This window comes from Heterocephalus glaber, unplaced genomic scaffold, assembly GCF_053883595.1.
Source record: "Heterocephalus glaber isolate CG9 unplaced genomic scaffold, H.glaber_assembly_v1.0 deba00000470, whole genome shotgun sequence".
Lineage (NCBI taxonomy): Eukaryota > Metazoa > Chordata > Mammalia > Rodentia > Bathyergidae > Heterocephalus > Heterocephalus glaber.
The window spans coordinates 2,503,786-2,516,633 of NW_028258145.1; the positions used below are offsets into that span (position 1 = coordinate 2,503,786).

The 12,848-nt window shown below is 50.2% G+C and overlaps 1 protein-coding gene across 8 annotated transcripts in view; it reads right to left on the reverse strand.

Annotated features, from left to right (window-relative positions):
* Positions 1-12,848, reverse strand: part of Neurl3 (neuralized E3 ubiquitin protein ligase 3) — a 44,504-nt gene that overhangs the window by 12,965 nt on the left and 18,691 nt on the right. For all 8 annotated transcript variants that reach the window (XM_087203091.1, XM_087203085.1, XM_087203093.1 and 5 more), the window contains one exon: positions 683-747. The gene's annotated coding sequence lies outside the window, so the exon portion shown is untranslated. The remainder of the gene's footprint in view (positions 1-682; positions 748-12,848) is intronic.

Consider the following 12,848-nt stretch of genomic DNA (forward strand, 5'->3'; position numbering starts at 1 on the left):
CAGCCTGGGAATTTTGATGTAGCTACAGAAAAGCGACTAATACTGAATACTAATACTGAAGTATTATTAGTACTGAAGTATATTAGTACTGAATATTAATACTGACTTTTTCCTGAAGTTTGAGAGTCATGCAGGGCGTGAGCATGGGGGAGGGTTAAATTCTATCTCAGCCAGCCATTCCTTTCAAGGGGTCTAGGACATTTCTCAGTGTTCTTTACGAGCCACAACTTTCCCCTACTGCACACCCTGGGCCCATATCCTTCCTGTCCCTCAAATCCAGCTCCAATCTCCTCACCCCCACATCCCCCCGTATGTCTGTGGAAGGTGACTGGATTATGGGACACTAGAGTCCCCAGTGGATTCATCCACTAATGAGCTCATGGCTGAATGTGCTGTTAGGAGGCCTGGTTGGAGGAGGTGGGTCTCAAGGGGCCTATGTTTGGTGGTAGATCTCTCATTGTAAATCATTCCCTGCTCTCTGCTTCCCAGCTCCCAGAAGTTGAGCTTCTCTCCTGTGCTGTGCCCATCTGCCATGATGGTCCTGCCTTGGAGCCATTCCCCATGAACTGAACCCTTCTAAAACCATGAGCCCAAATCACCCTCTTTCTTTAAGATGCAGGTGTCAGGCATTTTGTCCCACTGAGGGAAAAAAAATCACCAACCCTGAAAGGAAAGAATGTACCTGTCAATCCAGGAGAGTGACCAGGAATCTTGTCTTGGCTCAGGGCTCTGGGTGGCAGAAGTTTCCTGGGAAAAATAAAAACTTGAAACCAGAACTGTTCATGGAGATGACATCCAAATGTGTGATAGCCACATGGCAAAGGATCCCAAACTGGAAAGTTGAGCTCTTAGAGCTTTGCAAAAACACAAGCAAAACATCTCTGAGGCCATTTTTACAACCCAGGACACATGGGACTTCCAAGGGACAACACAATCCACCTGAAGATGAGCTTACTCCCAACAACCACAGATCACATGAAAAAACATCCACCATGAGAGAAGCCCAGCGGGTGCAACAAAGAGGAAAAGCAACCTGTCCTGGTATGTGGGAGCTGGGTATCATGATCCATATCTATAATGCTAACCATCCAAGTGGCTGAGGTGGGAAGATTGTGAGTTCAAGGGTTTGAGGCCAACCTGGGCAGTATACAGAGAACTTGTCAAAAAAACCAAACAAACCCAGAACTTGAGATAACAGAATAAGCTGAAAGAATATAAAATCAGCATGTTAAAAGGATTGAAAATATAATCTTCCTGCCTCAGCCTCCTAAGTGCTGAGATTATAGGCATGCACCGCCATGCCCAGCCAAGGACAGCCTTTCAAAGGAATCAAGAAATGAAAAATATAATTATTAAATTTTTAAACATAATTTGAATTGAGAATATGACTAGAAGGCAAATCTGCAAAAATTCCTCAGATGCAGCCCTTTGTCAAGGAGTTAGAATATTTGAAAGGAAGGTTAAGAGACATGGATAATAAAATGAGAAAATTGAGTTCCAAACAAATTAGGTATAATTTATATATAATTAAATGTGTGTTTTAGCGTACTGTTAGATGAGGGTTGTTTTTTTTTTGATACCGGGGATCGAACTCGGGTCCTTGCACCTGCTCAGCAGGTGGCAAAACCACTGAGCTAAATCCCCGCCCCTGGAGTTCCAAACAAATAAGAGTCCCCCAAAAAACTCAAAATGAATGGGAGAAAAATAATATTTGAATGAACAATGGATGGAGTTTTTCTAGAATGGGAAAGAAGCATGAATTTTCAGATCAAAAAGGCATATTGAGTCCTGGGTAAGATAAATATAAATAAATACACACATGAATGTTGCAGAAAACCAAAGAGAAATCTTGAAAAATAATTAGAAAAAATATGGCTCACTTAAAAAGAAGTTTGTGCTGTGTGTGAAGGTGCTGTAATCCCAGCACTCTGGCAGACTGAGGCAGGAGGATCATGAGTTTGAGCCCACCCTGGGCAACTTAGTGACTTAGCTAGACTTGGTTTCTAAATGAAACAAATGAAAAGGCCTGGGTTATAGCTCAGGATGAAGACCTGGGTTCAATCCCCAGTGCTGCAAAGATAGAGATGGATGGATGGATACAGATAGATGATAGATGATAGATAAATGATAGATAGAGTAAGTATTTTAATAGGAGTTTATTAGCTTTTTGTGACTGTAACAAATACCTGAGGTAATCAACTTATAAATAAAAAAGTTTTAGAACTTTCATCCATGATCACGTGGGCCTGCTGCTTTGGCAAGGCAGTTCGTCATGGGGGCAGCACATGGTGGAGCAAAGGCACTCACTTGGCTGGGAAGAGAAAGAGAAGAGGAAGGAACTGGAACCCCACTGTCCCCTCCATCGGTATCCCAAATGACCTAAAGATCTTCAATTAGACACCTCCTCCTTATAGCACTACCCTGGGGAGCAAGACTTTGCTGCATGCCCTGTTGGGGGCCACTGAAGCTCCAAACTAGAGCAGGAGCAATAATTAGATTGATTAGAGGCAACTTTTCACCTTAATAAAGATCATAAAACAATAAACATAAATCCTTCCAATGTGCTGAAGGAAAATAACCATCACATTTGAATTCTAGATCCAAGAAAATTATTATTCAGGAGTAAGGGGAGAAACATACTTGTAGACAGGAAGATATTTGAATGAAAAAATTACCATAGCATGTATATCGATAAGAAGGAAACCAAAGTCACAGGAAAGGTGTGCAATAGTAAGAGTCCCAAATTATCTTTTGGAGCATCACAAATCATCCCAAACTTAATGGAGTAAAACATTGTCTTAATCACTTTCTTGTCACTGAGACACATTACTCACCACCCACAACTTTAAGAAGAGGTTTTGCTGAGGATTTAGCTCAGTGGTTCTGCCGCCTGCCTCGAATGCACAAGGTCCTGAGTTTGATCCCCGGTACCAATAAATAAATAAATGAGAGGTTTTTTTCTTTTTGGTACGGGGGATGAACTCAGGACCTTGCGCTTGAGAGGCAGGTGGCAGAACCACTGAGCTAAATCCCTGGCCGAGAGGTTTTGTTGGCTCACACTTGGTAGAGGTTCCAGTCCGTAGTCAGCTGGCTCCAAGGCGTGGCACAGGGATGGCAGAGAAGAGCTGCTCCAAGCATGGTGGGCAGGAGGCAGAGAGAGAAGGAAGGAGCTAGGCAGGGAGATAAACTCTTCCAGGCCACGCCCCCATCCACTGCCTCCTCTGACCACACCCCCACCTCCCAATAACAAGTCTGCTCTAAGCCAGGGTAATTCAGTCACCTTCCCAAAGCGCTGGCTATGATCCTAGTGCATGAGACTCTTGGGGGACGTCTGGATAGAAACTATATCAAATACCAACCATCGTATCAACCACCATTGTATTTTCTGCACAAATTCAGGAGCTCTCAGGGGGCACAGCAAGGAGAGTTGACTGTCTTTCATGACCTCTGGGGCCTCAGCTGGAAAGCCTTGAATGGCTGAGCAAGACTCAGAAGACTGAGGGCTGGAAGCACCTGGGGGCTTCTTCATCCAAGTGTTTGCATGTTCTAAGGCTGATTTCTCATATGCTAATCTCATATGTCTCACATCAACCTCAAGAAGTAATATGAGTTGTGAACAAACAATACAGTGAATGTTTTAATAAAAAAAAAAAAAAAAAGAAGAAGATTTTGTTGTTGTTTTCTGAGACAGGGCCTTGCTATGTAGTTCAGGCTGGTCTTGAACTCACTGTGCAGTCCTGGCTGGCCTTGAACTCATGGCGTTCCTTCTGCCTCAGCCTCTTGAGTACTGGGATTACAGGCATGTGCCACCATGCCTGGCATTAAATAAAAGAATTTATTACACTGAAAGACACATTGACATTAATCCCCCTCAAAATAGTCCCTCTTCCAAAAAAAAAAAAAAAAAAGTCCCTCTTACTTCAAACACACTTATTCCGGACTTCTTGACACTTTCTGAAGCAATTCTGAAAGTCCTCTTTCATGAGTGGTTTTGCAAGGCTGCCTCAATGTCCTGAATTGATTCAAAATATTTAGGGCAATTTCTGTCAAAAACATGATGGTACATCTTTCATTCACCTTGTTCTGGCTCTTCCTCAAAGTCAAAATGACCAGCAAAGGTAAACATTTTGAATCAGTTCAGGACATGAAAACAGCCATGACAGCACAACTAAAGACACTCACAAGGGCCCGGGGATTTAGCTCAGTGGTTCCGCCACCTGCTTTGCAAGTGCAAGGTCCTGAGTTCAATCCCTGGTACCAAAAAAAAAAAAAAGACACTCACGAAAGAGGATTTCCAGAACTGTTTCAGAAAGTGGCAAGAATGCTGGGATAAATGTATTCAAAGCCAGAGGAGCATTTTGAAGGAGATTTGTGGCAATGTGTCTTTTACTGTGATTTTTTTTAAATTTAAACATTCACCGGATTGTTTTATCACACCACATAAAAGTCAGCACCCTGTGCCTGCATTTCTAAGTCTACAGTTCAACCAACTGCAGGTCCAGAATATTCTAAAAAAAAGCGAAACTGCATCTGTCCCAAACATGTATAGTTGTTTTCCTTGTCATTGCTCCCTGAACAATGTGGGATGACAGCTATTTCCTTAGCACTGGCATTGTTATAAGCCAGGTAGACTTGGTTTACAGGTCCTGGGGGCGAGTGTGTGGAGTCTGTGCAATCACTACACCGTTTTGCAGAAGGGACTTGAGTGTCCCTGGCTTTTGGTGTCTGTGGGGCTCCTGCATCCAGTCCCCCATGACACCAAGACATGATTGTGTTCCCATTTTACAGATAAGCACATGAGGGCTAGAGAGCTCAGGTTACACCCTAGGCCACACAGCAGGGGCGGGGCTAGGAGTTGATCTGATTCTGACCCCAGTGCCCTTTCACTGAAGACAAGTCCGTGCCTTCGTGGGGTGGCGGACATTGGCCTTGTTCCAAGGGGTAGTGTGGCTGCAGCCTGGCAGCCTGCCTGCCACTCTCCCCCCAGCCCCCTCCACAGCCGGCAAGAGCAGTGTCCCTCGGGGTCCCTTGGGCTCCCCACTTCAGGGCAGCCCCTTGACTTGGCAGACTGGGTAGGAAAGTTCCATGACCCGGGGTGGTGGTGCACACTTGTGGTGCCAGCCACTTGGGAGGCCTAGGCAGGAAGACCCCTCAAGTCCAGACGTTCAAGACTACGTGGGCAACACAGAGGTCTAATGGTTGCCGGGCACCCAGAGCCCACCCTGCTCCTCCCTGAGTGATGCCCCCTGCCTTCCTGGGCTGTGTACCCAGGGCATGGAATCCAGGACAGCTGACCCTTCCCAGAGGAGACATGACAAACTCAAATGAAGAGTGAACTTGTCCTTGTTCATCTCACGCAGACTGCAGTGGCTTTTGGGAGAAAGCATCCAATTGTAAAAGGTGGTCTCCTTGGGAGGACTTCACCAGGACAGAAGCCAGATTGATGCCCATCCTCCCAACTCCCTGTGCATGTGTACAAAATGGGCAACACATCCAAGCCCTAATCCTAAATCCCTGCAAAAACCCTTAGTGCTACCCCAGCTCTGGGGACCAGTGGGTGACAGGGATGGCAGGGGACAATGGCTCCGGGACTGAGGCACATGCTGTGGTGCTGAGCCCTGCTCCTATTTCTAGTTCCTTTCACAGCCTAGAGAGTTTTATCACTGTGCACATTTAAGAGATAAGGAAATTGAGGTTATTGAGGTTAGGCAATTTAACCAAGGTCACATATGTAGAAAGTGGTGGAACTTTTCAAAAGATGAGGTTGGGGAAATGCGCATCATTTGTAGAAAAGTTTTCAACAAGGTCTAGGAACACAGTTTTCCAGTTAACCCTCACATACCCAGAAAAGTGAATTCCCCAGAAGGTGAGTGCCTCGCACTTGACATGCTGATTAACAGGAGCTCTAGGTAAACAGCCCAGACCACAGGAAGAAAAGACGTGCAGAAATTAGCAGCAGGATTCTCTGAATTCATGGCACGCCTGGAGATCCCCACACGAAAGGTAGCAAAATATACTTCCTCCCGAGCATCCGGCCAGGGCTGAGGTATGTGGGCCACAAGGGTCTGTGGGGTCTCCTCCCCACCCCTTCATCTCCTGGGTCAGCTCCTTCTGCTGCCTGCAGAGCCAGAGGAAAGCCAGCGATCTTAAGCAGCCACCAGCCTGGAGTGTGGCCCTCAGCTGGTCTCTTATCTGCTCTGGACCTTAGATCCCATCTGTAAAAGCAGATGACAGCACATGCAAAGGGCTGAGGCCTTCTCACAGACCTCCCTGATGACCTCCGGACCGTGGTCCCTTAGGAAGCTCTTCCCTCCACTCCGGGGAGCTCCTAGGCCTCCCCAGAGTCCAGCAGAGTCCCCAAGCCGGGAACCCCTGTGGGAGTGTTTATGGGAAGCAGGAAGTGGTCCCTAAATTCCAGAGTCCAGCAGGAGCCTGAAGACTTCCCACCTCCCTCCACAAGACTTCCTGGGCTGGGGCAGCCCTGTAGGCTCACAGCCTGGGATTCTCTGCCCCCTTCCCTTTAGGGCTAATGTGAGACCAGCTGTCAAGGGAAGAGGAAGGACGCTTTCCCAGGTGGAATGAGCCTGGTTCAGGTGCCAGTGTGTGTTCACCCTTGCCACCGTGCTGAGTGATCGTGGGGTGCTGACACATGTGACCAGGTCCAGGGCAGCCCTTGGCACCCTTCAGTGACATCCATGTGTGGGCAGTGGGTCAGAGAGGCTCCCAGATGTGCCACAACAAAGCAGAGCCTCCTGCTGTCTGTCCTGCCTTCTGCCCTCTTTCAACGCCTCAGAAGGCAGATATGAGCTGGGCGTGGTGGTGCACGCCTATAATCTCAGCACTCAGGAGGCCCAGGCAGGAGGATCACAAGTCTGAGGCCAGCCTGAGCTACATAGTGAGTTCAAGGCCAGGCTGGACTACATAGTGAGACCCTGTCTCAAAAAAACAAAAAAACAAAAAAAAAAAGAAAAGAAAGAAAAGAAAAAGAAAAAAGATGTTCCCAGCTATCTACCAGAGCCAAGATGTCCTTCACTCCTCAGGGTTAACAGCACTCCCCCACACATTCATCATGTCATTGAACATACTTCAGTGTCAGTATTAGGAGCTGCTCTTCCACAGGACCTTGGTTGCCCCCTACACCAGGGCTTCCCCACACTATAGTAACTAAAGAGGGTCTCAGGCAGGGTCAGTGTCTCCCCAGCCCTGCCTGCCCCAGCCCATAACGCTGCCCGGGAGCAGGGCTGGGGACCTGGGGCTGAGGCCACCAGAAAGTGTGTTTCTCCTCTTGTGCCCAGCTGACCCTGCAGACCCTGACCTTGGCTGTCCTCCGTGCTTGTCCTTGTGGGTGACATGTGCCAGGCAGGTCCTGCGTGCCACACTGTGTGCAGCTGTCTTGCTGCCTCTAGGACTCTTCATGCAAGAGCAGCTGTGTGCCTGCCTGCCTGCTGGGAGCTCAGGCCCGCCCTGCTTACAGGGTGGATTTTGCGCTGAGACAGCAGTGGGGCCCAGGTAGGTGTTCTGGGGCGGCGGGGGAGATGAGGCAGCAGCACTGCCTTCCACACCTGTCCTGAGGTCAGAATGCAGGCGTCCAGTGGGTCCCCAGGCCCAGAAGCTTTGGAGTCTGCAAACCTGGGTCACTGCTCAACTTGCAGCTGAGTCGGGGTCTGGAGGGACCAAAATCCACACAGGTGCCCTTCAGGCTGGACCAGCTGGTGAGGCAGCCATAGGTCTCACCTGACCCACCCCACCCTCGAAGTGCAGCCTGAAGATGATTAGATCAAAATAATTTGGTATGATCGAAAGATACAGTGAATGTTTAAATTTTTAAAATATGTTACAGTGAAAGACACATTGACACAATTCCCCTCAAACTCCTCCCTCTCACGTCCAACATGCCTATCCCATTGTCCTTGACACCTTCTGAAGTGGTTCTGGAGTTCTCTTTCCTGTATGTCTTTGGTTGTGCTGTCATAGCTCACAGCTCAAGCTATGATGTCCTGAATCAATTCAAAGCACTTCCCTTTCATGGTCACGTTGACCTTGGGGAAGAGCCAGAAGCCACACAGTGCCAGACGTAGTGACTAAGGTGGATGAGGATGCACCACGATGCTTTCACAAGCTTGCCTTTCCACTGTATGGCACTCAGCCCCAACATTCACTGTATTTTTGATCATACTTCATAAAGATGCCCACAAAAGAGAACTGCTGCAGAGTGTGTTTGAAATGAGGGGAGTATTCCGGGGAAATTCATGGCAATGTGTCTTTTACTGTAATTAATTTTTAAATTTCATCCCTCACCCTGTTTTAACCATGTCTCACATAGGGAAATCAGTGTTTCTCTGCTGTGAATGTCAGTTCAGAACAACCCTGCTCCTTGGCCTCAGGGTGACCATGCAGATGGTGAGTAGAGGGTGGGCACAGCCAGGAGGACTGGGCAATGAGATGGGGTGAGGGGTGAGCCAGGTGGGTGGGAATGATGCCTGGACCTGAGTGCTTCTCTTCCTGTTGGCATCAAGTTGGTCTCTGTAATGGGGTGCCAGCAGGTTCAGAGTGGAACTCCAGGGAAGTGTCACCTCTTTACCCTACTAGGGTGTGCAGGATTTTGCAAGCTGGTGGGCAAGGACTAGTAGAGGGGACAGAGCCAGAGGAGGCCTTTGGAGTAGCCTGAGATAGGCAAGGGCAGGGCTGGGCCTGGAGGACAGGTGGAGGCCTCTTGGCCTCTGCTTGAGACCCCAGTACCCTCCAGGGAAGCCCTTCCTGCCCTGCACCTTCCCTGGGTGGAAAGAGGAACCGTGTGTTGCTCGGGACTTTCAGGGAGGCCTGAGGGGCCAGCGACTCTGCAGTCCTGAAGCTCTCTGCCTGCCAGGCACTCGAGCCCCAGAGAAATATTGGAGGCCTTGGCTAACCGAATTAGTCTTTCAGTTTGAGCCAGTACCTCCTTTTGACTCAGATCAGGTCAGGTAAGGAAAGCGCTTACCAAAACCCCTTCACCCGCCTGGGCCCCCTCCTGCCCTGTCTCCATGGCTACCACCAGCTTGGTCCCAGCTGCTCTCCCACTCACCAGCTCAGCAGTGGTGGCGCCCTGGAGCCAACAGTCATAGGGGACAGAGCACGAGCTCATGACACCAGAATAGAAAAAGAAAAATGCTTGGAAAGAATTTGCTATTTCCTAAGGAACACAGAGTCACCCTTATGGGAAAAGTCAAAGGCTTGAGGGACCCCAGCGCGCTGCCTGAGCTATCCCCAGTGGTTTCCATTTTCAGCCATGCAGTGAGGGGCATCAGGGATATTTTCAGGTCTGAGTGCCCCCATCTCTAGGGCCCTTAGGCCTCCACACCCCTCTGGGACATGAATATTTCCAAGCCCCCATTTCAAATCCCTGGGGACATGGGGCTGCCCAGCTGTTATTTTGCAGAATTTTTCTTTTAGCTGCCTGCAACTCTGCTACTGCTCCCCCAACTGACTCACAGGGGGAGGAGGGGATTTCTGAGCTGTTTCAAAACTTACCCAGAATAACAAGAGTTTCATGCAGTTATTTATTTAAGACAAAAAAGCCCCCAAATATGACACATGCATGCAGAAGGAGGGAGAGTGCAGTGGGCCGGGCCCTTCCAGGACCTGATGGCCTATCTGGTGTGTGCAATCCACAGCTGGCTCTCCTGGGTCCCCACCTGGGCCCACTCCATGCCTCTGCTTTGCCCTGGGCTGCAACGAGAGCTCTGTGTTCATGGGGTGCTGCCTCCTGTTCTGCACAGTTCTAAGGTTCTATGAGAAACAGCTCATTTGACTGGGGATGCAGCTCAGGGCAGAGCACTTGCTTAGCATGCATGAGGTCAGGGGTTCAATCCCCATTGCAGAAAGAAAGGAAGAAAGAGAAAGAGAGACAGAAAGAAGGAATGAAAGAAAGAAAGAAAGAAAGAAACAAAGAAAGAAAGAAACAAAGAAAGAAAGAAAGAAAGCCAGGGATTTAGATCAGTGGTTTTGCCACCTGCTGCAAAAGTGCAAGGACCTGAGTTCAATCACTGGAACCAAAAAAAAAAAAAGAGAGAGAAAAGAAAGAAAGGAAGGAAGGGAGGAGAATTACCTGGTCCAGGCCATGTCACCACACTATGGAGTGCTACCCTGATGTAATCAGCCAGGATGCTGGGCACAGGAAGTCAATGGGTTTGCGGCACTTGCTCTCCTGAGGGAGGAACATGGCCATCCACTCCCTACTCTGCCCAGGCAGATCCTACCTAGCCAAGTAGGCCTCAGACTCACCAGAGAGATGCTACTGGGTACCCCCAACCTCCTTCTTGTAGCGACAAGTGGGTCAGGGCTGGGGGGGATGCTGAGGTCCCTAGGGAGCTGAGGTCAAGCTGCCCTGAGTGGAGTCCGGGTCCACATCCTGCTCCCCCCTTCCACCGAGGGTCCAGCAGCAGTGGGGATACCAGCCAAGAGGCTGTGACCCTGGCTGCCAGCCAGAGGGATGGAGTGGGTACCCAGCCTGCAGAGTCACCCAGCCCTGGGCCGCATGGAGACATGTACCATCCTGCACTTAATCAGGAGATGCATCTGAACCCACTGAGACCTCAGACAAGGCCCGTCCTGGAAGAGCAACAGACTGGGCACTATAGTCCTGCCAGCCACATGGCTCCTGACTGGGGAGGGGGGCTCAGTAGTTTCTGCCAGGAACATCACGGCATGGGACTGAACACAGGAGCACACTGTGGCAAATGTCAGAGAGGGGACATGGGAACATGAGGACACCAAAGTACCTGCTTTGGGTGGAGCCTAGAAGAGCAGCAGTTCCCAGGGCCAACACTAGCCAGCCAGGGCGGGCATTGCAGACACAGACAAACAGTATGAATGTGTGAGCCAGCTTTTCATCACTGAGACAAAATTCCAGAGAACAGTTTAAAAGAAGAAAGATTTGTTGTGGGGCATGGTTTCAGAGTCTTTAGTCCATGATCAGCTGGTGCCATTGCTTTGGGATCTGTGATAAGATAGAGTCATCACGGTGGAAAGATACAGAGGAGGAAAGCTTTTCACTCATGGGGGCCAGGAAGCAGAGAGGAAGGGGCCAGGGACCAGGTATAGTCCCCAAGATCACACCCCAAGACCTACTCGCTTTAACTAGGCGTGCTAAGCCTCCACCATTTGGGCAAAGGAGGAGCCCTTGTGATGCAATCACCTCTCAGAGTCTTTGAATTCAATCAAGTGGACAATCAAGATTAACCATCTCAATGTGCAATGTTCGGTGCAGGAACATAGCGCAGGCGTTGGGGAACAGCCACCTCGTGTGGCAGCATTGCTGGATTTGCCAGTGAGGGTGGCTGGCGCCACCAGGACAGGTCAGCCAAGCCGGGCAAAGCCAAGGAGGGAGAGAAGGTGCTTCTGATCACCTTTCCCATGCCCACGGGTGAAGGTCCCAAGGCCCCGGTGGGCAGCTGGGAAGAGGAAGGGGCCAGACGACTCCAGGTGTCCATGTGGACCAGAGTGGGCCCCAGTGTGGGACAGAAGCATCAGGGGCTTGTGGGCTTCCTAGGGAGCTGCAGTGAGCATGTCTGTGCTATTGAGCTCATGTGTGAGCTGTGGATGTCTCTGCATGCGAGACATACGCACACATGCACAGCTGTGTGAGCCCAGTTTGGCACCCATGGCCCTGGGTTGCAGCAGCTGAAAGATGCACATCAGCTGAGGGGAAAATTCGAGCTCTTGGTGGGCAAAGGGGGACCACCATGTAGACCGTACCACCCAGTCCAGTCCACTGAGTTCTCCCTGCCCAGCACCGTTTCAGATAACCACCACGCAGTCAGGAAGGTGGGCTGGGCCCACCTGTAGCAGTAGCTGGGTGGGTAACACCAAGACACAAAGCACAGAGGCCCGGCCTTGGGGCTGGATGGAATGTGGGGGCCATGGGGGAGTCAGAAACTTCTATGGGATCTGAGTTCTTAGAGCTGACCGACCTCAGACCACTGCAAGCTGACATCCTTGTCCCCACTTTCACAGAGTCTCCTGGGTGCACTGGGGAGTATGGAGCAGCTCCCCAAAGCCTGGGCACCCAGGCTCAAGGGATGAATGGGAACCACTCTGGCTGGGGACAGTCACTCAACTCCACAGTCCTTCCCTGGCTCTGGGCATCCCAGCTGGACTCTGGACCACCCTCACCCCCACCCCCACCCAAGTGACCTGGGGACACTGGAGCCACTTCCTGAATCTGGGAAACTTGATCAGGTGAGGCACTCTGGGGGCCTAGGTGCCAGTCACAAAGGCTGGGCCTGGTGACATTGCAGTCAGACCTCCCTTTGGGCAGTCAAAGGACAAGGCTGAGCAAAGGGACATGTGTGTGGCCAGGATGAGATTCCCAAGGGTGGGGAAGAGACCCGTGCTCTTAAGAGATGCTGGGTCTGTGGAGGTCACTCCTTCCTTTACTGACCTCTTCCACCAGCTCACTCTGTGGTTTGGGTAGTTTCTGTCCCCCAGGGGTTCATGTGCTGACATCTAATCCCATTCTGTGACCATCTCTGGTGTTCAGCAGTATGGCCTTCGGAGGTGACGAGGTGACGAGGGTTATACGAGCTGGGGCCCCATGACTGAATCCCTTCATAAGAGGGAGAGATGAGAGCCTCAGGCATGGATTCACTTCCTGTCCTGTGCCATGTGCCACCTGAGGCTGCTTGCAAGAGGCCATAGCCAGATGTGGCCCCTTGACCTTGCACCTCCAGCACCATCTCACCTGGTCTGTGACAGCATGTCTTGGGCAGCAGACAATGGGCAGACACACACAGAATCTACCCCATCAGAGGTGATGTTCGCATCTGCTTTCACCCGCCTGCTGAAGGCCTATTGTTTGCACAGTAATCTGG